General features: G+C 54.2%; 1 protein-coding gene across 1 annotated transcript in view; it reads left to right on the forward strand.

Moving 5' to 3' along the window:
• The window catches only part of FIGNL2 (fidgetin like 2), a 29,610-nt gene continuing 5,001 nt past the window's right edge, over positions 3,122–27,730 (forward strand). The window contains exon 1 of the mRNA XM_018047743.1: positions 3,122–3,297. The gene's annotated coding sequence lies outside the window, so the exon portion shown is untranslated. The remainder of the gene's footprint in view (positions 3,298–27,730) is intronic.

Genomic DNA, 27,730 nt, shown 5'->3' on the forward strand with positions numbered 1-27,730 from the left:
AGGACTACAAAGAGAGGTCTCTCCGCCCTGCCCTTTCCTCTTCCTCTCTTCCATTTCTTTCTCCCTTCCTCCCCCTACCCCCATCCTTCCCCAGGCCCTTTTCTTTCCTTCCTTCTCACCCCACCTGCTCCTCCCTCCCTCTCTGGCTTCTGCATCTTCCCTAACTTTCTTCTTTCTCCCTTCAAAACCCTTCATGCTGATTCTCCCTGGGCCAGCAGGGGTTATTTTCCTTGATGTTTTCAGAAAGGCCTTGCTGCAAGCAAGTCTCTGGGCCAGGAAGATCACACAGACACACCTCTGCACACAAACCCATGTCTCACACCCACACGCACACGTGCACGCCTTTTCAGCATGCCCAAGCATAGTGTCTGCCTCCTCCTTGGATGTCACATGAGCAAAAGGGCTGGGAAAGAATGGAGGGCTCTCTGCAGAGGCCAAGCAGAGCATTACCGTCAACACTACCACTATCATTATCCAATCCATCGCCAGGCACTTGACCTAACCCGGGATGATCACAAGACCAGCCAGAATCTGTCCTCAGCAGGGGGTTCTTAGGGCACAGATCCCTCGCCCTCGACTGGGGACAGTCAGGAGTCCTCAGAGAACAGACCCTCCCCCAAGGCCCCGCCCAGGAGGGCAGACATGATGAAGGGCCATTTGCCAGGATTGAGTATTTGTCAGCCCAGGAGGCTGGATGATGTATTAACAGGACTTTAATGAGCTTGGGGAGGAGGAGCCACACTTCACTGCCTGAGCCTGGTGGGCAGAGGAGTGACCAGATCAACCTCACCTCCATCTACTAACATAAGTCAACCTATGCCTGTTTGCCCATCAGAAACAATTCAGTGCCTCCAAGTTGCAGCCCTTTCCCTCGTGAAGTCTGGTAAAGGCCTCTCAGTATGCTATCTTAGGGAAGGCCTTCCTGAGGTCTAACCTCATCTTTCATACCAGCTCTGGAGGAATGGGGGAGGGGTGTGTATGAAGGAGAACCCCATTGCTGCTCCAGGGGAGCACCTTATCAACTCCTTCCTCCACCCGCACTCCTGTCATCCACCCCACCCTGGAGCCTGGAGGAGCATGGCCTCCACTGACATCTAGCCACACTGCCCTAGCAATGCCAGTCTTGGCCTCCAGGCACCAGTGCTGCTGGCTGGGGTCACTCAGCTCATGTGGACATTCCCCTTATTCCTGCCCCTGACCCTTGGGGACCCTGACAGATAGGGTGGAAAGAGTACGTCAATTCTAGATTCAACTTTGCTGTGTGACCCCAAGCGTGTCTTCTCTCTGGTCCTCAGATACCCCATCAGTAAAGAAATTCTCAACAAATTCCTTCTCCCTCCGTTGTCTCGGGTTTGTCCCTTCAACTTGGGGTTCAGTTTTCCGACAGCAGCTATGGCTCCATTTCTTCTGCCTTTCCAATTTTGAAGCCAGAGTTTTCAAATGCCCCACCATTCTGACCCTGTGCCAAGGTGTGGTCCTAGGGATGTAGAGTAGAGAGGAAGAGAGAGTTCTGGGGTCCGAGAAGATCCTGACTTTGGTGAATTCCAGAAACTGCCTGGGTTCTAGTCTTGCTTTCTTCTGTGGATTGGGGAAAATATAGGAGCCTCCTGGTTTCCCTTAAGGGTACTTACTTTGGGAGATAAAAAACCCCGAGCTACCAGAGAGGGCTGGTGAGACCCCAGAGGAACCACTACTAGCAGAAGGGAAGGGGAGAGTTTAGAATTCTACAAAACACTGAGGACAGAACACTACCGGGCAGCTGGAGTGAGAGCACAAGGGTAACTGTCCAGCTAGTGCTCAGAGAGGGTGAGCAGCGCCGGAAGGAAACAAAAAACATCTCAGAAGACACACCCACAAGCACTGCCCTTGCGTGGGAGCACAGGCGATCTTGGGACCCGTGGTGCTCAGTATCTCCTAAGGAGGAAATGTATCTGGAATTTCCAACCTAAGCTTGGATCTCTCTCCTACAACTTCTGGGGCAAAGTGGGTTCTGCGGGCTGCTCGCTCTGCAGGTTTCCTTTCCTGTCTGGATCGCTGCTGAAGCCTTGAGTCACTGTGTCTGACAGAATTCTACCCTCGGAGGTGCTGCCCCGGGAGAAGGATGTGCCTTTGGGACGCTAGGTGTTCCCAGCACAGAGTGGACGCTCGCAATGTTTGAATGAATGCACTCATCAATGAACGCCTTTGGACAACTCTTAAGCAGATCACAGGTGCGGGATTCATCCTGCTTGGCTCAGTGTGGCTGCTGTCTTCTTGGGGAAAGCCCTCCAGTGAAGCTCACAGTTTAGACTCACATCCCACCCTCCATTGCCCACCTCCTGGGCCCTCGGTTTTCCCCTCGAACCCACCCCACTTGGAGTCCGCGCAGAGCAGTGGATTTGCTGAGCTGCGTGTATCCCACCCACTCTGTGCATCCGGGCTGGCAAAGCCAACAGTTCACCTGGGGCAGGTGGGAGGGTGGGAATGAAAGAGTGAGTCCACCAGGCTTTGGCCGAGAGGCCGAGGCAGTCCAGGGAGTGGGGGTCGAAGGCAGCTAGCGGACGGGGCGGGCCGGGCCTGCTGTTTTCCCCTTTGCCCTTCGACCCAGGAAGCCACTCACACCCGGCGGACACGCTCGGCCGCCCTATTGCTCAGTCCCGGCCTCCCCCTTCGGGGACCGCTCCCCACCCGGCCCGGCCTCCACCCCCACCCCAACTTCCCGCTCCAGAGGCCCAGGAGAGGCGGGGGCGGGCCTGAGAGTGGCGCAAGGACACTCCACACCAAGGGTCATTTGCTCTTTTTTCCCCCTCTGTGGCTAATTTATTTTAGAGCTAGGGGAGGAGAGGGGCGGGGCCAGGCCGGCTGGTGGAGGGGAGGGGCCCGGCGAGCCTAGGGGAGATGGGGGCGGGGCGGGGGCGAGGAGGGGAGGGCGGGGAAGTGGCCGGGGGTGGAGAGGGCCGGGGAAGGGGCGGGAGTTGGGGGAAGGGAGGGGCACCAGGGGAGGGGAGGAGCAGGGAAAGGGGAGGGGAGCAAAGGCCTGCGAGGGAGGGCGCTGGGGGCGGGCGAGGGGAGGAGGGGGTGGGGGTGGGGGTCCTGCCTGCGGGGGGAGCCGGGGCGGCCCCTTGTCCGGCCACCCCCACTGCCCAGTCCTGCTCCCGCCCGCGGCGGCCGCAGCAGCCGCAGCAGTAGCGGCTCCAGGATGGTGAGCGCCGCTGCCCCCCAGCCCCGGCCAGTCGCCCCCGGCCCGCGCCCCGGCCCCGGGGCCGGACGCCCCCTCAGGCCGCGCACACTCACCTAGGACCCGGCCGGGATGCCGAGGTACGAGGCCGCGGGCCCGGCGGGGGCAGGCACGGGAGCGCGCGGGCGGGCCGAGGTCAGGGGGTGGTGACCGTTCGGTCGGGGTGTCCGGAGCTTTGTCCGCGGGCGCGGGGCAGTGCGAGGGCCGGAGAGGGCGGGGGCTGCTGGTCGCGGGTTTCGACGAGGCGGGGGTCGAAGGGCAAGGCCAGCGAGAGACCCAGGCGGGTGCGTGGGAGCTGCGGGTCAATTCCCGGGGGGAGGGGGCGGGCAGGGAAGGGGCTCTCCTCTCGCCGCCGACGGGCACCCTCTTCGCCGCCCCCTTTGGTGTGGAGGCTGCAGCAGTAGCGAGCGGCAGGCTCTGGGGGGAGCCTGCGGGATTGGGGGGTGGGGACCCAGAATTTGCAGGTTCGGGTCCCAGAAGGATCCAGTGTCCGGAGCCCGAGGACCGGCCCGAGGCCCCTCCCACTCCGTCAGGTCTTTGTCCGGCGGCCCCTGTGTGTGAGGGAGGGGGGTGGGGGCTGGGTTCCAGGCCCGGAGATTCCCCAGCATCGTGACGGGGCAGTGACAGGAGACCGAGGCCACTTGGGGCCCTGCGTCTCACGCCCACCCGCTGCCTTTCTTCTCTTCTGGCCCGGGAGAGCATAGCCCCCATCTCCGAGTAAGGGAAGCCGCACTTACCTTTACCCCTGGGCTACAGGCTGCTTGGGAGACCCTCTGGCTCTCTCCCTAGAGCCCTTTAAACTTCCCCACTCCGAGAGCCCTCTCTTGATCTACACAGAGATTCCCTTACTAAGGACCCCGCTCTGTAGAGGGTCCTCCGCTAGGGTTGGGCACACAGTAGGTGCGCAGGAAATGTAGGCCTCCTCCTCGGGCCCCTCCAGTCCCGGTGGCCTCTTGGGCGGAGGAGGCCTGGGAAGGGGTCTGCGCGGGGGCGAGTGTAAGCGGCCTGGAGCCTGCGCCCAGCGGCAGCCAGGAGCCCAGAGCGGAGGGGTGGGTGGGCTGTTAAAGGGACGGTCACTAAATCAGGATTAGGCCGTGGGGCTGTCAGGCTGCCAGGCCCTGTCTCCATGGATACCTAATTTGGAGGAGAATAGAGGACGGAAGAATGTTTGCGTTGTCGTCCGCCAGGGCTGCAGAGGCTAAGCGGACTCCAGCCCTCGGCCTGGCAGCAAGGAATGGGGACCCGGTTCGAACCCCACTCTGGGCTGCGGCAGGGCGGGAGAACTTTTCGGTCTGGGGGCCCAGAGCCGTCCCTGAGGAGTTGCTGTAGTGGGCCAGGCGGTGCGGTGGTCCAAAGAACTCTGACCGTGCACAGGGAGCCCCAGACCCTCCCCGAGTCCAACCTGAACCCCGGTGCATCCTCCTGGGAAAGGCCGGGCTGGGGTTCCTCAGAGCCCCCCTCCCGGAGCTCCTAGCCGGGAGCAAACACCGTCCTCCGCTGCTCCGTAGGCGGGGAGGACGGACGCGCTGGGCGGCTCGAGGTTGAGCGCGGCGGGACCTAGGCGCGCGCGGGTACCCGACGGCCGCCCGAGCCGCGGGGCAGGGGGCGGGGCGGACTTCCTGGGGTGGGCGACAAAGGGGCGGGGCTTGCCTGCCGGCCTCGCTCCGCCGGGTGACAGGCCTCGTAAATCCCCCTCTCCCATATTTAACGCCATTTCATTTATTTCCACTCGATTCCTTGGGAGTCCGCAGCAACCACCGCTGTTAAGGAGCGACCCTTGTGCCCTCCCTGTAATGTCTTCTTGAGGAAAGTCCTCTTGGGCCAAAGGGAATTAGCTCTGTGGGGACAGTGGAGTGGCTCCTGGGGGAGGCCCAGTGACCTCCACTTTTCAAGGGGACCCCCATCTCCTCAGGGGAAGAGGAGGGCTGAGAGACACATGGATACGTTTGGTCTCCGAGGGCCTGGCCATGGCCTAAGGGTGGGCTGGGCTGAGGATGGGGTGAGTGGACAAGTCCAGTGCTCCGCCTGGAACGGGGCAGGAGAGGGACCCGACCCAAGTGTAGTGTTCTCAGAGCCTTGCTCTCCGTCATCCATGGCCGCAGCTTTTTATGGAGCAAGAATCCCCTCCCCTCCCCTGCCTGGGCTCCCGCTTTATTGAAGAGACCTCAGACTCTCCACGCAATTTCACGCCTCTCTGCCTTTGCTCTTGCTGTTCCCTCAGCCAAATGCCTTCCCATTGTCCCTGTCCCTCCGCAGCCTCCTCATTCTTCAAGGCCCGACTCGGATGCCACGCTTCCCCCATGTAGCCTCCCCCAGAGCCCCCAGCTCTAGGCACTCACTCCTCTCTGCATGTTCTAGCCCTGCACCTGTGCCTCCCCTCAGCCTCGGAGGCTGTATTGGCACAAGGCTTTGCCTCCAGGAGGCCAGGGGTGGGGTGTATGCTTCCCTGCAGCCCATCCCCATTGGGCTTGGCACTTTGTAGGTGCTCCATAAATATTTGTTGGTTGAATAAAAGGGTTTTCATAAGGGCAGCCTGCAAACCATGGCCTTCCAGGCAAATAGCTCCGTGCTCCTGGGTGGGTGGAGGTCCCTGGGTGGGTCTCTTCCTCCTCCTCCTGGCCAACCCTCCCCCACCCCCAAGTCCGGGAGGACTTTGCCCCTTCCTTTCCCCACAGACCAGCATTCTTTCTCTGCCATTATCATCCTGTTAAACAGAGAGGCCAGTCAGGATCCATATGGATCACATTAACAATTGCTTATTATCTGGGCCAGGACTGCCCCCACTCTCCACCCCCAGCTCCTACTGCTGCAGTTGCTGGACCCTTAGGAACCCAGCTTCCCCCTCCCCCACCATTGGTCAGCCAGGGATTGCAGGGGACAGCCTGATCTCCCTTACCCTCCATATGCATTCTATTTAATTTGCTTCTTCTTGACTTGGCTGGCTCTTCTACCCGATTTAATGAAAACTAGTTTCCCCATGGGAGCATGGCTCAGTGAAGTTCCAGGGTTGCTGAGGAGAGGGGTGGACCTCAGTTCAGATACACCTGTGGTCCAAAACACCGAGAGCCTCTGCCTTCCAGTGAACAGAGGCTGTGGGCTGCAGTACTGCAGAACACAGGACTGACCATGGGGTATACTGGTGTATTCTGCCATCTCAGCCCTGGGCTGGCCCCGCTCCCTTTTGGGAGCTGGCAGGCTAGCAAGGAAGATGAAGGCAGGAGAGACCCTGCGAGACCGTTTGGGTCCCCACTTTGTGTTTCAGTTGAAGAATCAAGAAATTCAAGAGTGGCTGCTGAGTTAGCCTTGAAGGATGAGGAGTGGAGTTTCTGTTTAAATGCATATAGCCCAAGAAGGAATGGGAGGGATCTTCAAGATTACCAGGCCTCACCCCAACCAGGCCTGGGTTCATAACATTTTTTGGTTTACAGACACCCTCAGAAGGACTGACAAAAGCCATCCTCAGAAAAATCCACGTTTATCAGTTGACACTAGACTTTGTATTCTGCTTTAAAGGGCTCTTGGACCCCCTGAACCCCATGGAGTCTGTGCATCAAGAACCCCTTGCCCTAGTCCAGATCCCCCTGAAGGGCTGAGAGCAGAGTGAGGCCTAGAGCCCAGCATTCTTGCCCTTCACTCTGTGCTTTCTCCTTGGCAGGAGGACAGGATAAGCCAAGAGACCAGGGGTATCGGATAGAACTGCTGGGCCCAACTTTGAGTGGGAAAGGTTCACCCTGCCTGGGTCCGGCTATGGGCCAGTCATCTCATCTCTGAATGTGTCACCTGGAGTGAGGAGGTCCAGGGGTTATTTTGTTTCAGAACCCACTCATCCCAAGGATGTTAGCCTTGAAGGATGAGGAGTGGAGTTTCTGTTTAAATGCATATAGCCCAAGAAGGAATGGAAGGGATCTTCAAGATTACCAGGCCTCACCCCAACCAGGCCTGGGTTCATAACATTTTTTGGTTTACAGACACCCTCAGAAGTGACAAGAGAGTCTAGCTCTTCTCTGAGCATTCTCTTAAGTGTCTTGATGAATCATAGCTAGCACATAGAACTTATGTGTATATCTTATTCTAAATATCTCATCTGTGAATTGCAACTATCACAGAGAGTCGGACACGACTGAGCAACTTCACTTTCACTTTTCACTTTCATGCATTGGAGAAGGAAATGGCAACCTACTCCAATGTTCTTGCCTGGAGGATCCCAGGGATGGGGGAGCCTGGTGGGCTGCCATCTATGGGGTCGCACAGAGTCGGACACGACTGAAGTGACTTAGCAGCATGGCACCCTCCTTGTAAGCATTTTTGTGACAGTTAAATGAGGCAGGAGCCACAAGCCTTGAGCTCCATTCTTGAAGGACTATGGGCCTGTGAGGGTCTGGTCAGAAATGCAGTGGACAGTGCTCAGGGCTATACAGATCTTCCTTGACTTATAATAGGGTTATGTCCTAATAAATGCATTGTAAGTTGAAAATATTTTTAGGTCAAAAACACATTTAATACACCTAACCTACTGAACAGGCTTCCCTGGTAGCTCAGATGGTAAAGAATCCACCTGCAACATGGGAGACCTGGATTCGATCCCTGGGTTTGGAAGATCCTTTGGAGGAGGGCATGACAACCCTCCTTGCCTGGAGAATCCCATGGACAGAGGAGCCTGGTGTGCTACAGTCTATGATGTTGCAAAGAGTTGGACATGACTGAGCCAGAGCACAGCACAGCACAACCTACTGAACATCATAGCTTAGCCTTGCCTACCTTACAGGTGATCAGGAATACTTACATTAGCCTAAAGTTGGGCAAGATCATCTAAGACAAATGTATTTTATAATAGTGTTCAGTATCTCGTTAGTTATTGAAGACTGTACTGAAAGTGAAAAACAGAATGGCTTAATGGGTGCAAAATGGTTGTGAGTATCACTTGTTTACCCTTGTGATGGCATCACTGACTGGGAGCTGCACCTCATTGCCACTGTCTGGCATCACAGGAGAGGATCCTACTGTGTATTACTAGTCTGGGAAAATATCAACATCCACAATTCGAAGTATAGTTTCTACTGGATGAATATCACAGCATTGTAAAGTCAAAAAGTTTTAAGTCAAACCATCATGGGTGGGGACTGTCTTTGATTGCTACTGATGTTGACATTTTCCTGCTTGAGCCAGTCAAGAAGAGACTGCAATGGAGCCACCCAGGTACCTTGCTCTCTTTTCCTTTAGTACTGAGGAGGCATGGACAGTCAGCCTTTGCAGTTCACCTTGGGGACTGGTGGTGGGGTGGACAGTTCTCAGTGAATGAGAGCATTAGTCAGTGGTTTCAATCCAGCCTCCATAGGCCCCATCCCCAATTTATGATGATAATTCTTGCCTCCCACCCAAGGGCCCAACCCCTGGGCTGCAGTGATCCTGCCAGTCATGTCCAACTCTTTGTGACCCCATAGACTGTAGCACACCAGGCTTCCCTGTCTATCACCAGCTCCCAGAGCTTGCTCAAACTCACGTCCATCGAGTCAGTGATGCCATCCAACTATCTCATCCTCTGTTGTCCCCTTCTCCTCCTGCCTTCAACCTTTCCCAGCATCAGGGTCTTTCCCAATGAGTCAGTTCTTCAGGTGGCCAAAGTATTGGAGTTTCAGCTTCGGCATCAGTCCTTCCAATGAATATTCAGGACTGATTTCCCTTAGGATTGACTGGTTTGATCTCCTTACTGTCCAAGGGACTCTCAAGAGTCTTCTCCAACACCACAGTTCAAAAGCATCAATTCTTCAGTGCTCAGCCTTCTTTATGGCCCAGCTCTCACATCCACACGTGGCTATTGGCAAAACTATAGCTTTGACCAAACCCTGCCACTAGACAGGTCTAATTGCTTGGACAAGTCACATACTCCGTGTCTCAACATCTTTATCTGCAGAAGGGGAATAAGAACACTGGTGAGTGAGTTTGTAGGTAACAGAGGCCTTGGTTTCACATAGTGTGTTCTTTGGCTCTGAAGTACATGCCTACCTCTGGTGACCTTTTCAATGACTCGGAACCCATGCAGGGAACCTCCTCCCAGGGTAGGAGGAAGGAGAAAAAGAGGACATGTATGTGAAAGTTCTGGCCCAGGGCAGGGCTTGCCCTGGATATCTTTGAAGTCCTCTCCAAAGCTGAGTCCAAGCAGTAGGGGGCTCAGGAGTGGGTGAGAGGAGAAGCGGCTTGGCTGCTACCTCTGGAGTCCCTCCAGCTCCCCTTGCTGTCTGGGAGACCCAGGCCACCTGACCCCAGCCCGTTGCTGGGATTAATCAATCAGGGATGGAGGAGAAGATGCGACAAAGAGACTACTTTTACTCTAACAAACCTGTGTCGAACACCTGCTGGGTCCTGGCACTTTGCCAGGTCCTGGGTGTATCTCCGCCAGGCTCCCAAGGGTGCCCAGCCATGGCCAGGATTCCTGGGCCCCTGATGGTCCCCACACACTCGCCGTGCACTTGAGTGGGGCTATCATGCCTCACATCTCCCGGAGCCACCCTCCGCTTCCTGTGTGGCCTGGGAGGAGCAGAGCACATCTGCAGGCAGCCCTGACCCTGTTCGCTTTGCTGCAGGCCCCTGCATGAAGCCCGGCCACACTCGCCATACACTCTGCAGGGCCCTGAGCCAGGCCTGAATACTTGATCCGGGTAGCCATTCATCCAGCGCTTCCCTGGTGGCTCAGACGGTAAAGAATCTGCCTGCAATGCGGGAGACTCATGTTCGATCCCTGGGTCAGGAAGATCCCCTGGAGAAGGGAATGTTAACTCAATCCAGTGTTCTTGCCTGGAGAATTCCATGGACAGAGGATCCTGGTGGGCTATGGTCGGTCCATGGGGTTGCAAAGAGTTGGACACGACTGAGTGACTGTCACTCACTCACTCAGTCTTTCATCCAGTGAGGGTTATTTCTAACGTGGTCCCACTTTCAAGGAGGTTACAAGACAGTCAGGGACCAGTGGACAGGCCAAAGGACAGGCTGAGCTTTGAGAGCCACACTCCTGGTTTTCTCCGCATAGAAGGGAGCTGCTGAGGGTGGTTGAGCTGGGAGCGGTGGACGGGCTTCAGGATGGGCTGAGGGGAGACTTGGGCAAGAGACCGGTTCCTTCACACTAGGGCCTTGCATCATCAGCAGACTCCTGAAGAGACTTCTTTTCCCCAAGGGGACCTTTCATAGGTGACAAAGGTGCTAATTTAGTGGGAATTAAAATGGCAACCCACTCCAGTGTTCTTGCCTGGAGAATCCCAGGGATGGTGGAGCCTGGTGGGCTGCCATCTATGGGTCGCACAGAGTTGGACATGACTGAAGCGACTTAGCAGCAAGCAGCAGCAGCAAGAAACTGGGAGAGTCCACCTGCTGCTGACTGGCCTGCTGGGCCCTTGGATGCTTGAGAGTTTGAGGTGTTTGTTCTTCTTTCAGGCCAGCAGGGGAAAAAAAAACTAGTGAGATTTGGGTTATACTGAAAAATGACACCTTCCCACCTCATCGTGTTCTTCCACACCTACCCAGTCTGCCCGAAAGTTTCTGTCAGGGCAGAGGGCCTCCAGGGAACTCTGGCCATCAGAGGGTATCACCGCTCCCATCCATCTCCTCAGAGAGACAGTAGCCACTGGTGGCCAGTGACACTCATCCCTCTAGGAAGGGGCCCCTTTTCCAAGTGGACTTTGTCTTATGTGTGATGGCTCTTCTCCTATCTCTGTCTTCCACACTGTAGCCCTCTTTAGGCCAGAGTCTTGGGGCCTGAACCTCTTGTTGGGAGAGTAGAAACTGTCTCATAGGGGTAGGGTGGCCAGGAGTTCAGTTTTTTGACTTGCTAGGTTTGCCATGTCTATTAGACATGTAAATGGGGATGACCCAGAAAAACTGCAAAGGAGCCCATCAACCTGCCTGGAAGTGCCCCTCCCAATAGACAGTCTCTCATGTTGAATGCCTCTACTGATGGGGAGCTCATCACTTTTAGAGAATCCACATGTTATCAGACAGCTAACATTAAGCCCCAAATCTTTCATGGCAAATTCAACTCATTTGAGGATGGTGGGAAGAGGGACAGGCGGGGAGGGGCTGCATAGAGCTGCCACTCAGAGGTGGCTTAGGTATTCAGAAATATTTGACCCCCAGAAGTCTCTCTTCCTCCAAGTAAACACTCCCCATTCCCTAGTCATGGTCTGCTGCAGCTCGCTGCCTACCTCTCTGATCCCTCTCCTTAGGGCTGTAACCAGGGTTTGGGGTCTCAGACCTGCAAGGAGCGAGGTGCCAAAGTAAAGTATGGATAAAGTGTGGGTTTGTGGCTGAATCTAGGGGGGGCAATCAAGGGAAAAGGAGCTAAAGAGGGGAGGGGGAGGCTGATGAGGGTGGTGGGAATCAACATACTGTTTCCTTAGCTGTTAGATGGGAATAACATCGGCTGCTCAAGTGAGAGGCAGAACAGCCTCTGCAGCCTTACTGCCCTGGAGGGTGGCACCAAGTCCTAGCTTGGTGACCTCGACAAGTTAACTGTGCCTCAGTTTCCTCCTCTGGGAATTGTTGTGAGGATTACACCAGGTCATGTTCTTCCAGCAGTGCTTGGCTCTTGTGTTGGGATCTCAAACTGGCACGGACAGGAGTTGCCGTAGTTGTCTGGTTTTTGCCTAGCACCGTTCCCCCAACCCCAACTCCTCTTTCTCTCTCTGTTCCTGTGGCCCTGCAGATGTCAGGGCCACCCCCTTGAGGACAGCCCTGCCCACTCACACCCAGGTAGACCGGCCAGGCTGCATAGCTGGAGTTACTTAGCTTGGCTCCCCCAGGGCTGGGAAGGGAGAAGGAGCAGGCAGAGGCAGCCACTGGGGAATCCAGGGTGGGCTGCCTGGGCCTGCCCCCTTACCACTGCTCGCCAGGCGGTGGGGGCATCTGCTCTCACCAACCCCTATGCAGGAGTGGGGAGGCTATATATGGGGCCCCAGAAGGTGGGGTCACCCAGACTTTAAAGCTTAAGCTTTTTGGAGATCATGTGCCACCCAAACTGACTCAAGTCAACTTTGGATCCTAAACCAGGCTGTGGGGAGGAGGTGGGGTTTGAGATGGGGCCCTTTGTCTGCTGGGCTGAGACCCGTGGTCCACGATCCTTGAGAAGTTCATGAATGGAGCTGTATTCCAATGTTATTAGTTCCCTTTGTAGCTCCATGTTTTTAAAAGTTCTACCCCCTACAGCTTTATTAAGGTGTAACTGACAAAGTAGTCCCGGTGTATCATTTTCTAAAAATTGAAGTATAATCGACATAGATCACTGTATTAGTTTCAGGTATACAGCATAATAATTTGATATTTGTGTATATGAAGAAATGGTCACCACAATAAGTCTAGCTAACATCTATCACCATACGTCGTTACACCTTTTTCTCTCTTGTGTGTTTTTATCTTATGCATTGACAAGTAATTTTGAGAATAGGCCATGGGTTTACTAGGCTGCACAAGGGGCCTATGACTGAAAACTGGTCAAGAGGGCTGCCTAGGGACAGGAAAAGTATGGCTCAGGATGGAAGTTGGATCTGGCATGGAGGGCTCTCAAGAGGGACCTGAAGGGGCATGTGGCTTATCTAGGCAGTTTCTACAAAGGGCAGAAGAGAGGGCAGGGCCCTGGGGTCCCCCCCTTTATTGGCAGAGGTGAGAGGTGCCCCAGGACACAGGGCGGCAGGGCCAGGGGTGAGGCTAGGACATCCAGGGAAGCTCTGGTCCCCCCGCCCCCACAGTCATACCTGAGAGTGGAGGGGCCTCACACCGCAGGGCAGAACCGCCTGCCTGGGGAGCCCAGCTGGGAGGCGGCACTTCTCTCCAGGGGGTCCCTTGTTCCACTCCTTTTGGTGCCAGAGGTCCTCCCCAGCCCCGCCTTTCCCAGGCTGAAGTGCTTGGCCAGCCCCCTTGGGATCCACGTCTGAGGAGTGCCTGGTGTGTCGCCCCCATCCCTGGCCCTCTTCCAGGCAGTCTTGAAAGCTCCACTCTTCTTCCATTGCCTTCACACCGGCTTGGGGGCATGCTGGGACATGCTGGGTCCTCACTTTCACAGTGGAGGAAACAGAGAGGTTTAGACACCTACCCCCCAACTTAGAGGCTGACCCACTCCTCGCATCATCTGAGCCCTGAAGGAGGTGGGACTGTGACCTACAGATGGACCCCTGGGCTCAGAGACCTCCCCTAGTCCCAGGTCAGTCCAGATACCTGAATAACTCAAGTCACTAGTGCAACCAGGCTGCATTTGAGGGTCCCTGGAAGCAGCCAGTGAAGATGAGAAAAGGAGAAAGAAGGGAAGGAGTGTGTTCTGCTGTCCAGGGGGCTTGCACCATAATCCCCTCCTAGCAGTCTGTTGGGGGTACTGAATGACGTCATGAAGACCAAGACCCCGGCCCAGGATGCAATGACCTCTGGAAGAGAACAGCCTGACCCTCCAGCCTTGGAAAACACAGACATAGGGTGGGCCCTCCTTCCCTTTCTGTCCTGCCCCAGGGCCCAGGAGTTGAGGTCCACCTTGATCTGCTCCAGAGCAGCTCAGGTAGTGAGAAGGGCATGTGGTGGGTGGACTGTGCTGTCCTGAAAGCAGCTATCAGCCCCAAAGATGCGCTTTCTTTGGTTTCCATGAAAACTCTATTTGCTCAATACGGTGCCTCACACCGACCTGGGAAGAAGCCCATCGGCTTTGCTGACCTTCACTGAGGGGCGAGCAACTGATACCCTGGGACCTCCCAGAGCTGTAGGTGGTTTAAAAGAGGATGCCTATTAACCAGAACGATTTTCTGTTGCTGAAGTTTCAGGCAGCCTAAGTGAAGCAAACAAAATTGAGGCAGGTAGAGACAAACTGGGTTTTCTTTAGAGGAAGGGGCAAGGGTGATAACTGGGCCAGTTCTCCCTACCTGGTGTCTCCAGGGAGATGAACTGGGGACAGGAAACCAGTATCCCCTGCCCCATGTTTCTGGATATCTCCCAGCCCGGGGAAGGGGTGAGATTATGTGGCTGGAAGGAAAGGGCTCTGAGCATCTCCCAGCAGCTCCAGCCGCCAGAAGGGTAAGAGAAAACGTGATGGAGGCGCTGTCGGAAAGAAAGGGGTGGCAGCAGAGTAGAGCTGGAAAAGCGATCAGCAGCTCTGTGATGAGGCTGAAATTAGCCCCGGCAGCCCCAGGGCCACTCAGGAGAGAAAAAGAGCTGTCATTCATGGAGGGCAGACCCGAGGAGCTCCCCCAAAGGCAGCCAGGTCCCAGGGAGTACAGGGTGGTCCCCAAGCCCTGGGGACAGATGCCCTTCATTGGAGCTGGGAGTAGGATTCAGTCTGCTACTCATATAAAGCACTAGCTGCCCCCTGTCCTGGTCCTGCACCCCAGGACCTTCTGCAGCAGTGAGGCAAGCCTGGGAGCCATGCCCAACCTTCTCGGGGAGTAGATGGGCTGTTTGATCAGTGAGTGTGTAAATTGGGATTTTATGGCTCGCTTATTCACTGCTGGAGCTGGGGCCCCCAAATTCCTCTGTGTCCCAGAATGCTTAATTTAGTCCTGAGCTTTCCCCTGGGAGAGGACAGAGGACAGCTCTCCACAGGCCCCCTCCCCTCCTGCCGTGTCTCCTCCCAAGGCCCCAGGCTTTGTCATTGCAGGTTGAGCGGTTCAAATGTGCTAATACACTCCCTGGGGGTCGCTGGACAGTGGGACTTACCCTTCAGTGCTGTGATTGGAGGTTCATGGCAACAGCTGGGAGTGTGTGTGTTTGTGTGTGTGCACTCACACGTGCTTGCTGTGCGCCTGTTTGAGGGGAGGGGTTTGGGGGGTGTCCATCCTGCTCAGACCACTGGGCAGAGACAAAGGATCTTCATCTAACTTGCAACAAGGATTAAGTCCAGAACAAGCCACATGCCTACCTGGTCAAGCTGGTTAGGGAGCCCACCTGTCTGTCTTTACATCCTCTTATTACATCTGGACGTGGTGGGACTCACGCAGTGTGCACTGAATGGGTGGATGGATGAGCGGCCACAAGATGGACTGCATTTTTAACTGGGGTTGTGTGTGCTCGAATAATTCAGCATCTACAGATTCCTAAATCTCCCCCTAGGATTCCTAAGTATCCCCCCTTCCTCTCACTGCTGACACAAGGCCGGGCCTGAAGGACTGACCAGGCCTCGGGGGACACAGCTGTGACCCCCCGACTCTGTTGCCGCTGGAGACTGCTTTCGCTGTGGCCAGGTTTTCCCCTGCCGGCCCCCATCTGTCCATGGCATTTGATGAGGATGAGGATGGTGGGGGAGGGGTGAGGGGTGTTGAGCCGCTGATGGGGGAAGGAAGGCGGCACAGCCCGAAGGGCCAGATGACAAACTGCCCTGTCCTGTCCTCTCCTCTTCAGCCTGCCCCTCCTCTCTGGGTGGCAGGCGGGACAGGCTGAGCTGGTGGGGAGTGCTTGGCCTAGTCAGTTGTCTGCCCTTCCTCCCTGGCTCCTGGGGAGGCTGGAGTCCTGAGCAACAGAGTCCCAAGTCCTAGGGATGTCTTACCTGGAGACCCTAAGAAATGAGACTCCATTCAAGTTCGAGAGAAGCCGGCGGAGGCTCTAGCTATCGCGGGAAGCATTCACCAGAATCGATCCTGGCTGGAATGAAAGCAGTGCTGTCCCAGGGAACTTTCTGAACGCTTGTGGGCACACCACCCCACGTGACTAGTGAGTGCTTGGGGTGTGGTGAGCGCTATTGAGGAACCGAATTTTTAATTGAATTTCATTTTAGTAATATATTTTTATTTTAAAATAATAGTAAGAATACATGATTTCACTTAATTAGCATATTCTAATGAATTCACCTTTAAATGGTTCCCCGTGGCTAACGGCTGTGATGTGGACCGCGCAGGAGTGGAGGCTGTTTTCAGCCCTTGCTGCCGGTGTGTGCCTTAGGCGGGGCTCTTGCGAGTGTGCAGTGCCTTCTCCCCAGCCTGTCGGAGGCCTCAGCCCCAGGGCAGATCCTGTGCTCCTGCGGGTAGCTGAGTGGCCCTTGGGAGGTCCTGGCCAGTGAGAGGGCCCAGTACCCAGGGACAGACCGACAGCCCGGAGTGGGGAAGGAGTGCCTTCTAGAGCTCTAGACTTTGAGGCATCTTAGAACTTCCTTGGGGGTGTCAGTCCTAGAAGGCTTCCTGGAAGAGGGAGTGGGGAGCAGGCTGGGGGTTGTGCCTCAGAGCCTAGCCGTGTTTTTGGTGCCCAGACACCTTGGCCAAGGCTGGGAGAGGGAGGGGCTGGCAGCATAGGCTGAGAGTCCCAGCTTCCCTGCTTACTAGCTGTCATGACCTTGGGAGAATCACTCTTCTTTCTCTGAGCCTTCATTGTGTCTTCTGTAAAATGGGGAGAATGTGCCTATCTAGCAGGGAAGCTGTGAGGATAAAACTGAATGGCAGTTATTAAAAATTCTTTGCAAACACTTAAAGGCTGGTGGAGAAGGAAGGTGTACCCTCAAGGGTGCTGGGCCCCTGGCCTGGCCTCTCAAGATCACAACAGATGGTCATAGCTTGTCTGTGGCCCTGACCGCGGACACAGGCAGGGATTTCTGCACTCTCCCCTCCCCCCAGCGCATGTGCACACACACAGCCCAGATGGGGGCCACTTGGCTGGCCTCCTGCTGTTTGGCATTTGACATATGAGGAGTCCAGGGCCAGAGCACACCCTCCACCCCAGCCACCCCCATCCCAGAGAGGAGCCAGACTGGCGGGGAGGCCTTACTACCTCAAGGAAGCAGGATCCCAAGGGCCCTGATCTCTTTACCATGTGTCCGGTGGCCTTTGATGGGAATTCCATTGCCCCTTTTGTCCCCTCTCAGAGGCCTGGCTGGGGAAAGAGAGAAGGAGGATTTTTTTTGGCGGGGGGGGAAGCCAGGTGGGGTCCCTGGGGGCTGGGCTGAGTGCCCTTCAGCTCCAGTCAGATCAGGGCTGGGTATTTCCTCTGGTGTTCACAGACACGAATTCCCGTGTCCGCTCCTGAAGAAGTTCCCTGGCTTTGCCTCTTGCCACTCTGAATAGCTGGTGTGGGCTCACATTTAGTCACCTGGATTTTTTTTTTTTTTTCTTTATTTGGACACAGAGGTTCTTTCAAGCCTCTTTGGTCATTTATCCATCTACCCGTCCATCCATCTACCCATCCATCCATCTATTTATCCAGGTATCCATTAATTCATTTATCCAGGCATTCATCCATCCAGGGATCCATTCATCCACACTACAGAGTCTATTAAGAACTTACTGTGTGCTTGGCACTGACCTAGGTTCTTGGGAAATGAAGTGAACAAAACCAAGTACCTGCTTTTATGCAACTTTCCAGTGGGTAAAAGACAATAAAGCAACAAGTAGGTCAGATTATGATGAGCACTACAGAGAACAAGTTAGGGGGTCTGGGTCTGCTGCAATGACAGCTAAGCAGAGGCCTGGAGTGAGGGGGGGTGAGTCGTGTGGAGATCTGGGGAAATAGTATCGAGAGCACCAAGCCCAGCAAGGCCAGGGCCTCTGACTGGGAGCAAAGCCAGTGTGGAGGGAGCAGTAAGGAAGCCGCTGTGTTCGGAGGGGGTGCCCCAGGGAGAGTGGCGGGAGGGGAGGACTGCAGGTGAAGGGAAGCGGATCGGAAGGGCAAGGTTGGCCCCTGGGAGGACTCTGACTTTTATTCTCTGTGACATAGGAGACTCTGGAAGTTTCCAGGTGGAGGAATGACATGCTCAGACATATTTTCAAAGGTCCTCTGGCTGCGTGTTGAGACTGGAGAGTGGGGGACAGGGGTGGGCGTGGGAGGGGAGATGGCAGGCTGCTGCCGTCCTCTGGGTGAGAGGTAGTTGCGGTTTGGAGAGATTTGGAAGCCAGGGCCAGTCTGATCTGCTGGTCTGAGGTGTGAAAAGAGAGTGGTTAGAGAAAACCCCACAGTTTCTGACCTGAGCACTTAGAAACGATGAGGCTGCCATTTTCTGAGGTGGGGAAGACTTGGGGTAAGGGAGTGAGAAGCTCAGAAGTTTGACTGGGACATATCAGTTGTGCCCATTTAAGTGGGAGGGTCAGGGAGAAGTTTGACTATGTCATTTGGGTGTGTGTGAGGGGAAACCAGGCTGGAGAATCCTCAGTGTACAGCCAGTGGTCAAGGCCATGAGCCTGGATGGGGTCTCCAAGAAATTAATGTGGAGAGAAGGATCCAAGACAACCCTGGGCTCAGCAAGGCTCAAAAGGGAGGGGGTGAAAGGAGGGCATGAAAGAAATAAAGGAGGAGAGGGGGTGGGGCACCCAGTGAAGAAGCTTCAGGAAGGAAGGGTGATTAGCTGAGTCCAGTGCCGCTGAGCTGAGGACTGGCCCTCAGACTGTCAGATTTAACAACATGCACGCAGGCAGCTGGAGTGCTGGGTGTGAAAACCTGGTTGGAGGGGGTTCAAGTAAGAACGGGAGGGGAGGAATCAGAAATTGTAGTATAGGCATCTTTTAAATTCTTTTTTTGTTTGTTTTTTATTTTGGTAAAAAGCAAGCAGAGAGCAATAGGATGTAGTTGGAAGAGGATCAAGAGATTCTTTTGAGCTCCCTTGACCCTGAGATGGGAGAAGGAGCAGCCTGTTTGTGGGCTGAAGAGGATGAGCGGTAGAGGGGGAGATTGATCACGCAGAAGAGGGGAGACTTGAGGGAACACAGTCCAAGCTTTGAAAGGGGATGGGATCCAGGAGCAAGAGGGAGAACAATCTCTGTTCTTGTTGCCAGGAGGGACTTTCTGTGGCTCCCCCAAAAGGCAAGGGGTCATTAGGACTGGAGTGGCCAAGGAGGATGCGTGAAGGAGGAAGGGACTGTCGTGGGCCCTGAAAGATGGGAAAGCGATGGTTGGCAGCGGGAGGCTTTCCAGTGGGTGGCCCTGGGCAAGCAAGGCCCTATAGGCCAGAATGAGCAAGCAGGGCTGTTTTCTAGGTTTCTTTTGGCTCCAACCATTGCAACCTCCTGGCATGCATCCCCTTCCTCATCTCCCTAGGCCGTCCTGTCTCCCTTCCCCAGCTCCAAGTTCTCCACCATTCTCCAGCCAAGAAGCAAATTTAGGGACCCTTACCCCTTGGGATCTGCCGCTACCACCAGGCTGGTTGTGTCAGGACTGAGTCAAATGTGTAGGACACCCCGCTGGTGTCCCAGAACGGGTTGGTGTGTGGAAAACGCTCACATCTGGTGTCAGAAGGGGAGCACCGAGGTAGAGGTGTGTGAGAGAAAGGGGGCACCTGCAGGAGGAGTGTGTTTCTCCCTCACGCAGGCCTCTGAGGCAAGGAGAGTGTTCAAATCTGCTGACTGGACGCCTGCTCCCCTGGGATCTGCTCCTCAGCTGATATCCTTGCCTTCCCACAGCCTGTGGGGGTGGAAACCAATGGCCAGAAGGAGGAGGCCCTCTTTCTGAGCTTGGGCAAATGGGACCAAACCCTGGGACTCAGTTTTATAATATTTTCTTGGGTCGGATGTTGGGCTTCCCTGGTAGCTCAGCCTGCAGTGCGGGAGACCTGGGTTTGATGCCTGGGTTGGGAAGATCCCCTGGAGGAGGGCATGGCTACCCACTCCAGTGTTCTTGGCCTGGAGAATCCCATGGACAGAGGAGCCTGGGGGGCTACAGTCCATGCGGTTACAAAGAGTCGGACACGATTGAGTGACTAAGCACAGTGGGTGGGGTGTTTGTGCAGCGAGTGATGACAGGGACTGGCCAGCACTCCCTGCTCAGCCCCGCGCCGCGCCGAGGACACACCCCAGTGCTCTCTGCCTGCAGAGACCCATTTTAGGTGCTGCTCTAACCCCCCGCCACTGCCGAAAATAGGCTCCACTGCTTCCAGAACTGATTCTTTTCTTTCTGGCTCTTTAGACTTTTCCCTCTCTTTTTTTCCTTTTAAGGTTTTTTTTTTTTTTTTTTGTATGTGAACCATCTTCATTGAATTTGTTACAGTATTGTTTCTGTTTTCTGTTTTGCTTTTTTGGCCCCGAGGCATGTGGGATCTTAGTTCCCCAAAAGGGATGGAACGCATGCCCTCCGCATTGAAAGCAGAGTCTTAACTACTGGGAAATCCCTCCCCTTCTTTCTCTTTCTTCCTTCCCTTCTTCCCTTCCTTCCTTCTTTCTTTTCCTTTCTCTTCATCCCTCTTTCTTTCCTTCTTCCTTTCTATGGACATGATCACTCTCACCTTATCTTCCCTGTTAGATGATAGAGTCATGAGGAAGGGTCACAATCTGATCCATTTTTCCCCTGACAGCTGCTGCTCAGTGGCCAGCACTCTGAGGGTATTAATATATGGAAGTGTTTTCTGGCTGGATGAGAGCAAGACAGTGAACCTGCAGAAAATGGGCTCCAGCCCCTGGACCGCAGAGCTCTGTAGCTGCCTTTCAGGCCTCCTTTGGTTCATCCCCTAAGCACTTCTTGAGCCCTACCTTGTGTCTAAGGCAGGGTGCTGGGGTCCCAGCTGCGCTGGGGCTGCTCTCTGACCAGACTGGGGGAACAGCTTCCTGAGGTGGGCACAAGAGCCGAGGCAGGCGACCCGTCCTGTCCTCCCTGTCCTCTCCTCTTGCAGTAACTGGGGGTTGGCACGAGGTGGGGTCAGGGCCCAGTGGATGGGAGAACAGTCCCCTTCAAGCTCTGCCAGGCAGCTAGAGAACCACTGCACCCCCCCAGCCCCCCAACCACCACCACCCAGGGCACCAGTTGTGAGCAGGAGACAAAAAGCCGGCACAAAAGGCCTGTGGGAGCCGTGGCGGATAGATTAATGAGATTTCCATACGAGGCCGACAATAGGATTCTCCACTCCAGCCCCTTTGTCCCAGGCTGCGGTAATGGAGCCCGAGGAGCTGCCCCAGGAAGGCGACATCCACACGGGCCCTTGTCCTCACACGCCTGGAGCTCCAGCACAGCTGCCCCTCCTTCTGGCCCTGCCCCCAGCCCCATGGCTGAGGGAACTCTGAACCAGAGAAACTCTATGAGTAGGGAAGGGGTGTTACAGGCCTTCTGAGGGAGTTGGAGGGGTGTATTGGCGTCCCTTCCATCTCAGCCTGTATAAAAGTTCCTAGTGAGAGAAAGTTTGCTGTCTACCATCTATACGGTCTCACTTGACAGCTGAAGAAAGTGAGGCTTGGAGAGGTTAGGTGTCTTGCCGGTGGACACACAGGGACCGCTCAGGGTATCTGCTGCCTCTTGATGCCACAGTGGGGGCGGAGGAGCGTCAGAGACCTGCGTGAGGGAGAAACACACTCCTCCTGCAGGTGCCCCCTTTCTCTCACACACCTCTACCTCGGTGCTCCCCTTCTGACACCAGATGTGAGCGTTTTCCACACACCAACCCGTTCTGGGACACCAGCGGGGTGTCCTATACATTTGACTCAGTCCTGACACAACCGGCCTGGTGGTAGCGGCAGATCCCAAGGGGTAAGGGTGGCCCCACAAGACTGCCCCCTTTAGGCACCAGCCACACATCCAGGCTGTTACCAGTGCTTCTGGCTGATAGGCGTAAATCAAGAGGTTCCTACCCTCTTCTCGGATTGATGAATTTGCTAGAATGGCTCACAGATCTCACGAAACCAGTTTACTTACTAGATTATCAGCTTATTATAAAAGGATGTAAGTCAGAAGCAGCCAGATGGAAGAGATGCACAGGGCAGGCATGTGGGAAGATGCCCAGAGCTTCTATGCCCTCTCCCAGCAGCCCCCCAACCACTCCTCCCCAGAAGCTCCCAACCCCATCTAATGACTAAACCATTGGCCACTGGTGATTGAGCTCAATCTCCAGCCCCTCTCCTTTTCCTTGGAGGTGGGGGGTAGTGTATGTGTGGGGGGTGCTGAAGGGTCCAACCCTCTAATCATGGCCGGTTCCTCTTGCCACCAGCCTTCATCCTTAGGTTTCCTCGGAGCTTTCCAAAAGCTCATTAATACAAACTCAAGTGTGGTTGAATGGGGCTTGTAATGAATAACAAGACACTTATTTCATCTTTATTGCTCTGAAGCTATTTCAGGAACTGAGGACAAGAGACCAGATATTATGAAGGATGCTCCTGTCGCGCTTATGCTTAGGAGATTCCAAGGGTTTGGGGAGCTGTGAGCCAGGAGGAGTGGATAAAGACTAAATAATACATTTCCTTTCAAAAAAATATTTGGTTTTGGCTCTGCTGGGCCTTTACTGTTGCATGGGCTTTCCTCTAGTTCAGCGAGCAGGGGCCGCCTTCTAGCTGCAGGGCATGGGCCTCTTACTTTGGTGGCTGCTCTTGTTGCAGAGCAAAGGCCCTAGAGCTTGCAGGCTTCAGCAGTTGCAGCACGCAGGCTCAGTAGTTGTGGCTCGAGGGCTCCAGAGCCCAGGCCTGATAGTTGTGACACTCGGGCCTAGGTGCTCCGAGGCATGTGGGATCCTCCTGGATCAGGGATTGAACCCGTGTCCCTTGCATTGGCAGGTGGATTCTTTACCACTGAGCCACCAGGGAAACCCTACATATGTATTTCTTACTGTAAATTACACTACCACAGCCTGTGTCAGGCCTGATGCTGTGTCCTGGGCCTGGTCCACAGGGATGGGAGAGGCCCATGAGGGCCGAGATCAGTGCACTGAGTGCCTTGGCCATTTGTGAAGGCCCAGACACTCCCTCTTTGATCCTGGAAGACTTCTTGCAAATGAGGAGGAGGATTTATAGAATTCTTTTCTCCTCTTTCATCCAACAATCCTTTCTGTTACTATTTATTGATCACCTATGAGTTAGAAGGACTGGACTCTGTGTGGAGTCATGCAGAGTTCCAGCCTTCAAGAGTCCACAGACAAAAAGCTTAAGTGACATTTTCTCAACAGAGCCCCAGCCACCCCCAGTGAAGGCCACAGCCTCAAATAAGGAACTGTCTGCCCAGCCTAGGGGCGTGGATGCTTATCAGATGACGAGTGTGCTGGGAAAGGACAGCTCTCCTTGGGCTGCTTTGCAGTGAGAGGACGCACATTCTCCTGCCTGTGGGGGTGGGGTGACTGGGGCTCCCCAGGGGAAAATTGCAGGTTTGAAGTGTAAATGAGCAGCTCTTTGAGGTGTAGCCACATTTCCGAGCAAACACAGAAATGTTTCCATAGGGCCAAGGGAATGGGCCTTGGAGGCTGGGCCGTGTCACGGCCTCAGGCTCTTCCCTGGCTGTAAGTACCAAGGACTGGATGAGGGAGCCAGTGCAACCAAAATGTATGGGCCTGGGGTCTGTACTTAACACTGCTGGGGTCTGAATCGTGCTCCCCTTGGTACAAGCTGGGTGACCTTAGGATGTACCAATTTCTCTGTACCTCAGTCACTTCACCTGTCAAATGGGGATTGAGACAACAGTATTTCTCATGAGGCTCTTATGAGGGCTACACCAGATAGCGCATAAAGCAGAGTCGGGGCTGGCTCTCCCCCAGTGGGGACAGTGGGGAACCAGCATAAGGACCAGTCTGTTAAATTAGAGCTGGAATGAACCTCCCTCACAGAGCACTCTCCACATTCCCCCAACCTCAAGAAGTGACTTGTTCAGGTTCACTCAGCAAGGTTGGGCCCCTGCTCAGGTTTCTAACTGTAATATTTATCATACTCCTTTGTACCAGACTCAGGATTCTGTATTTATTTATTTGGCCACGTCAGATCTGGGCTCTCCAGTTCTGGTGCTTGGGCTCAATAGTTGCACTGTGTGGGCTTATTTGCCCCAAGGGATGTGGGATCTTAGTTCCCTGACCAGGGATCGAACCCTTGTCCCCTGCATTGCTAGGCAGATTCTTTAACCATTGGCCCATCAGAGAAATCCGTATTTATCTTTTTAAATCCTCATGGCCACTGTGCAGGGCAAATGTTCTACTGTTTTTTAACAGATGGAGAAACTGAGCTTCAGTGACGTCCGGCAGTCGGCCCAGCCGAACACTGTAAGGGTCAGAGCCTCGATTCAAATCCAGTTCTCTGATTCAAAACCCACATTTTCCTTCAAGTCCCTGGGGCATGTCTTAATGTCTAGCTCAGCTGATATAGGGACCAGAGTATGCCCTATGAACCTGGGGAGGAGGTGGGGTACCTCTTCAGAGAAGATCCCTCCTGCCCCTGAGGGAAGCAGACCACAGAAAGGCCCCCGCCTCTCTGTGAGAGAGGGCTGTAACTGGCCTGAGGGCAGGGACAGGGAGACAGCATGCTCCGCCTGCTCTCACTGCAGATAATATCATGCAGGTAGATGGTGATGCTTCTGGGAAGAATGAAGGAGGAGGACAGGAGAGATGGGCTGGTAGTCAGTGGAGGGCTTAGGGTCAAGGAAGTCTTTCTGAAGCTGGGAAAGAATTAAGCTTGCTGTGGGGGCAGAGCCAGGGCATGGTAGTGGGGAAGGATAGTCAATTATGGAGCAAGGTCCCAGCCTAGGCTGGAGAGGTTGAGCTTGAGAGACCCTCAGGCCTCCTAGTCTCCAAAATGGATGCTGATGTAGATAAAGGTGAAAACAGAAGGCCGGAGGTGATGGAGATGTGCCCCCAGCTACAATGGAAGGGAACTGCCTGGAGCAGAAGGCCTGTGTCTAAGCAGATTGAGGGTAGAGATCAAGTGGGTAGGATGAGCTACAGGGGCTGGGAAACCTCAGAAGGGGCTGAGTGCAGAGCAGATGAGATAGATGGGTGTGGAACTGGCAGGACAGGTTTAGAGGGCCAGAGGTAGTGGGTTTCTGGAGTCCACAAGGACTGAGGTGGGAGTGATTCAGTGCGGACCACGGTCTGGAGAGTGCGGACCTGAGTGAAGACCACTGCCAGCCAGGGCAGGAGCTGGTGAGAGGGGCTGGGAAGATACCCCATGACGCTGAGGAGGAGCAGCAGATCTGGCAGGTGAAGGAAATGCGTGTGAACAAGCCCAGACCCAGAGTCTTCTTTGCTGTATCTGTGTCTGTCCTTCCAGGAGGGACCACCTTTCCTTCCAGCATGCCTGGGTAATAAGGTTCAGGGAGAGTGCTCTGTCAGGTCAAATCTCCTTTCTCTATGTTAAGGAGCCAAAGCATATGTAATAATGAACAAAACAACAGCAAAAAGCAGGTTTCGGGCCCATGTCGTAACACAATCTGTACAATTCTGACGTTACCACATATGACCCTGCAACGGGAACCACTTGAGATTTCTGATGTCCCAGGAAATTATCTCCCTTGACAACAGGTGAAGCCTCTGTTCTTTGGCAACCCCGCAGCAGGAGCTGCACACGTGCCTCCCTCACACGCCGCCCGCCCCCCACCCCTCAGTTCTGCTGTCTCTGCTTGCTCTCTTGCCACTGGTGGCCAGGAGCACCTCTCAGATGGAAGTGAAACAACCCTTAAGAACTCCCCTTTGGGGACGTCCCTGGTGGTCCAGTGGTTAAGACTGGGCGCTTCCAATGCAAGGGACGTGGGCTGGATCCCTGACTGGGGAACTAAGATCCCACATGCTGTGCAGTGCAGCCAAAACAAACAAAAAAACCTCTTTTAAAGCTCTTCTATCTATGGCTCACACCTTCCCTAGGGCGTGGGGATGAGGGTAAACAGTTTTATTTTCAAAGACTGACCTCACCTCACTGACGTCAGGTCAGTCATAAGAGGTGGTGCAGTCAAGCTACTACAAGTAAGGGCAATTGCTGAGAAGCAATCTGATAATTTTCAAACTCTTCTTGTACCACTGCCCCCACATATACCCACTTCCAGGGTTCTGGTGCCCCAGCAGTTCTTGGTACTCCCCCAAGGCTTGCAGTGTATGGTTACATAGGTTGTGCACTGCACATAAGTCCTACTTCTAAAGGGGCACAGGTCACATCATAGACACAGATTTGTTTTATCAGTTTCTCAGAAGGTGGCGGTAAGGCATCTTGAGGTGGGGAAGAGGGCATATGAGCTATTCCAGCCCTAGCTTTCTCAGTGCACTGTGCTCCGAGTCTTTGAACTGCTGGAATCCTCTAGCCTGTCAGGTCAACTTGGCCTCTCACCCTTCAAGTTCCAGTAAAGACACCCTTCAAGTTCCTCCCTGGCGAGCCCTTCTTGACTAGGCACAATATGCTCCCCGGAGCCCCAGAACTCTGGACGCACACCTCTGATTTTCCACCTCATATAGGATGTCGTCTTTTCTGGCTGAAACATCATATTCACTTTTCAATCTGCTCCCATGCCTGGCACAGCTTTTAGTATGTGCTCAGTAAAATTCCGGAGAAGGCAATGGCACCCCACTCTAGTACTCTTGCCTGGAAAATCCCATGGATGGAGAAGCCTGGTAGGCGCCAAGAGTCGGATACGACTGAGTGACTTCCCTTTCACTTTTCACTTTCATGCATTGGAGAAGGAAATGGCAACCCACTCCAGTGTTCTTGCCTGGAGAGTCCCAGGGACGAGGGAGCCTGGTGCGCTGCCGTCTATGGGGTCGCACAGAGTCGGACACGACTGACGCGACTCAGCAGCAGTAAAATTCTGTTGAAGCAAGAATACTGACCTGTAAGCTTAACTTATCAAAAGCTTAGGACTGAGAAATAATCATTAGCAAAAACTGTCTGGAACGTCATGGGCCCAGTTAGTTAGTCTTTGAGCAGTTATTTTCAGATCAAGCAAACAAATTGGAGCCATACAGTTGGAGAGTGCTTTCCCCAGGCCTTGAATACCTTTTACCAGTTTGGCCCACGCCTGGACTGGTGCTGAGGGACAGTGTATGAAATAAATACTTCTGCAGTGTTTACATCATGACTACCTAAGAGGCCGTTTCCTGAGGTCCATGAAAAAAAGTTCTATGATCTCTATGCCAGGAATATTTTTGCTTGTTTTGAGTATCATAGTGTGTTTTATTCAGCAGAGTTATTTGGTTCCTGGGAAGTGCAGATAAACTTGTGACCAACTTTCTGTTTTGTAATATTCATTTTTATTCATTCGGCTGTGCTGGGTCTTAGTTATGACACACAGGATCTTCGTTGCCACAAATGGGACTTTTTGTTGAAGCATGCGACCTCCTAGGTGAGATATGTGGGACCTAGTTCCCTGACCAGGGACTGAACTCAGGCCCCCTGCATTGCCAGTCTTAGCCACTATACCACCAGGGAAATCCCATTTCTATGATGGGCACTAACTTTGTCCCATCTTCTCCAGAAGACATTTATGTTTATTCGAAACAACCTTTTTGTATTGTGATGAAACATTCTGGGAATGAGGCAGGTGGCAGCAACCTGCTCTGGGTATGCAACCATCTCAGGCAGAGTTGGGTCTGGAACCCAGGTGTTCTAACTCCATCAGGCAGATACAAGAAACCACGTGGAAAGGAAGTGATGCTTCTGGGTCAGCCTCTGGGGTTTCCCAGGGACAGTGAGACTCTGCCACAGACACCATCCTTCACTACAGCAGGTCTGAAAGTGAGGACCATGTGTCCTCTAGAGTGGATGGCTGGAGGCACCAGGGCAAAATAGTCATTGCCTAGGTGAGGTTAGGACTCAAAAACCATCATTTTCAGATGCATCTTGGTTCTGAGAAAGTATTTTCAGACAACTTTAATAGTGGGACAAGACAAATACGGTGATTTTGGTGCCTGAAGATGGCCCGGGTAGGGTGGAA

The sequence above is a fragment of the Capra hircus genome, chromosome 5, assembly GCF_001704415.2.
Source record: "Capra hircus breed San Clemente chromosome 5, ASM170441v1, whole genome shotgun sequence".
Lineage (NCBI taxonomy): Eukaryota > Metazoa > Chordata > Mammalia > Artiodactyla > Bovidae > Capra > Capra hircus.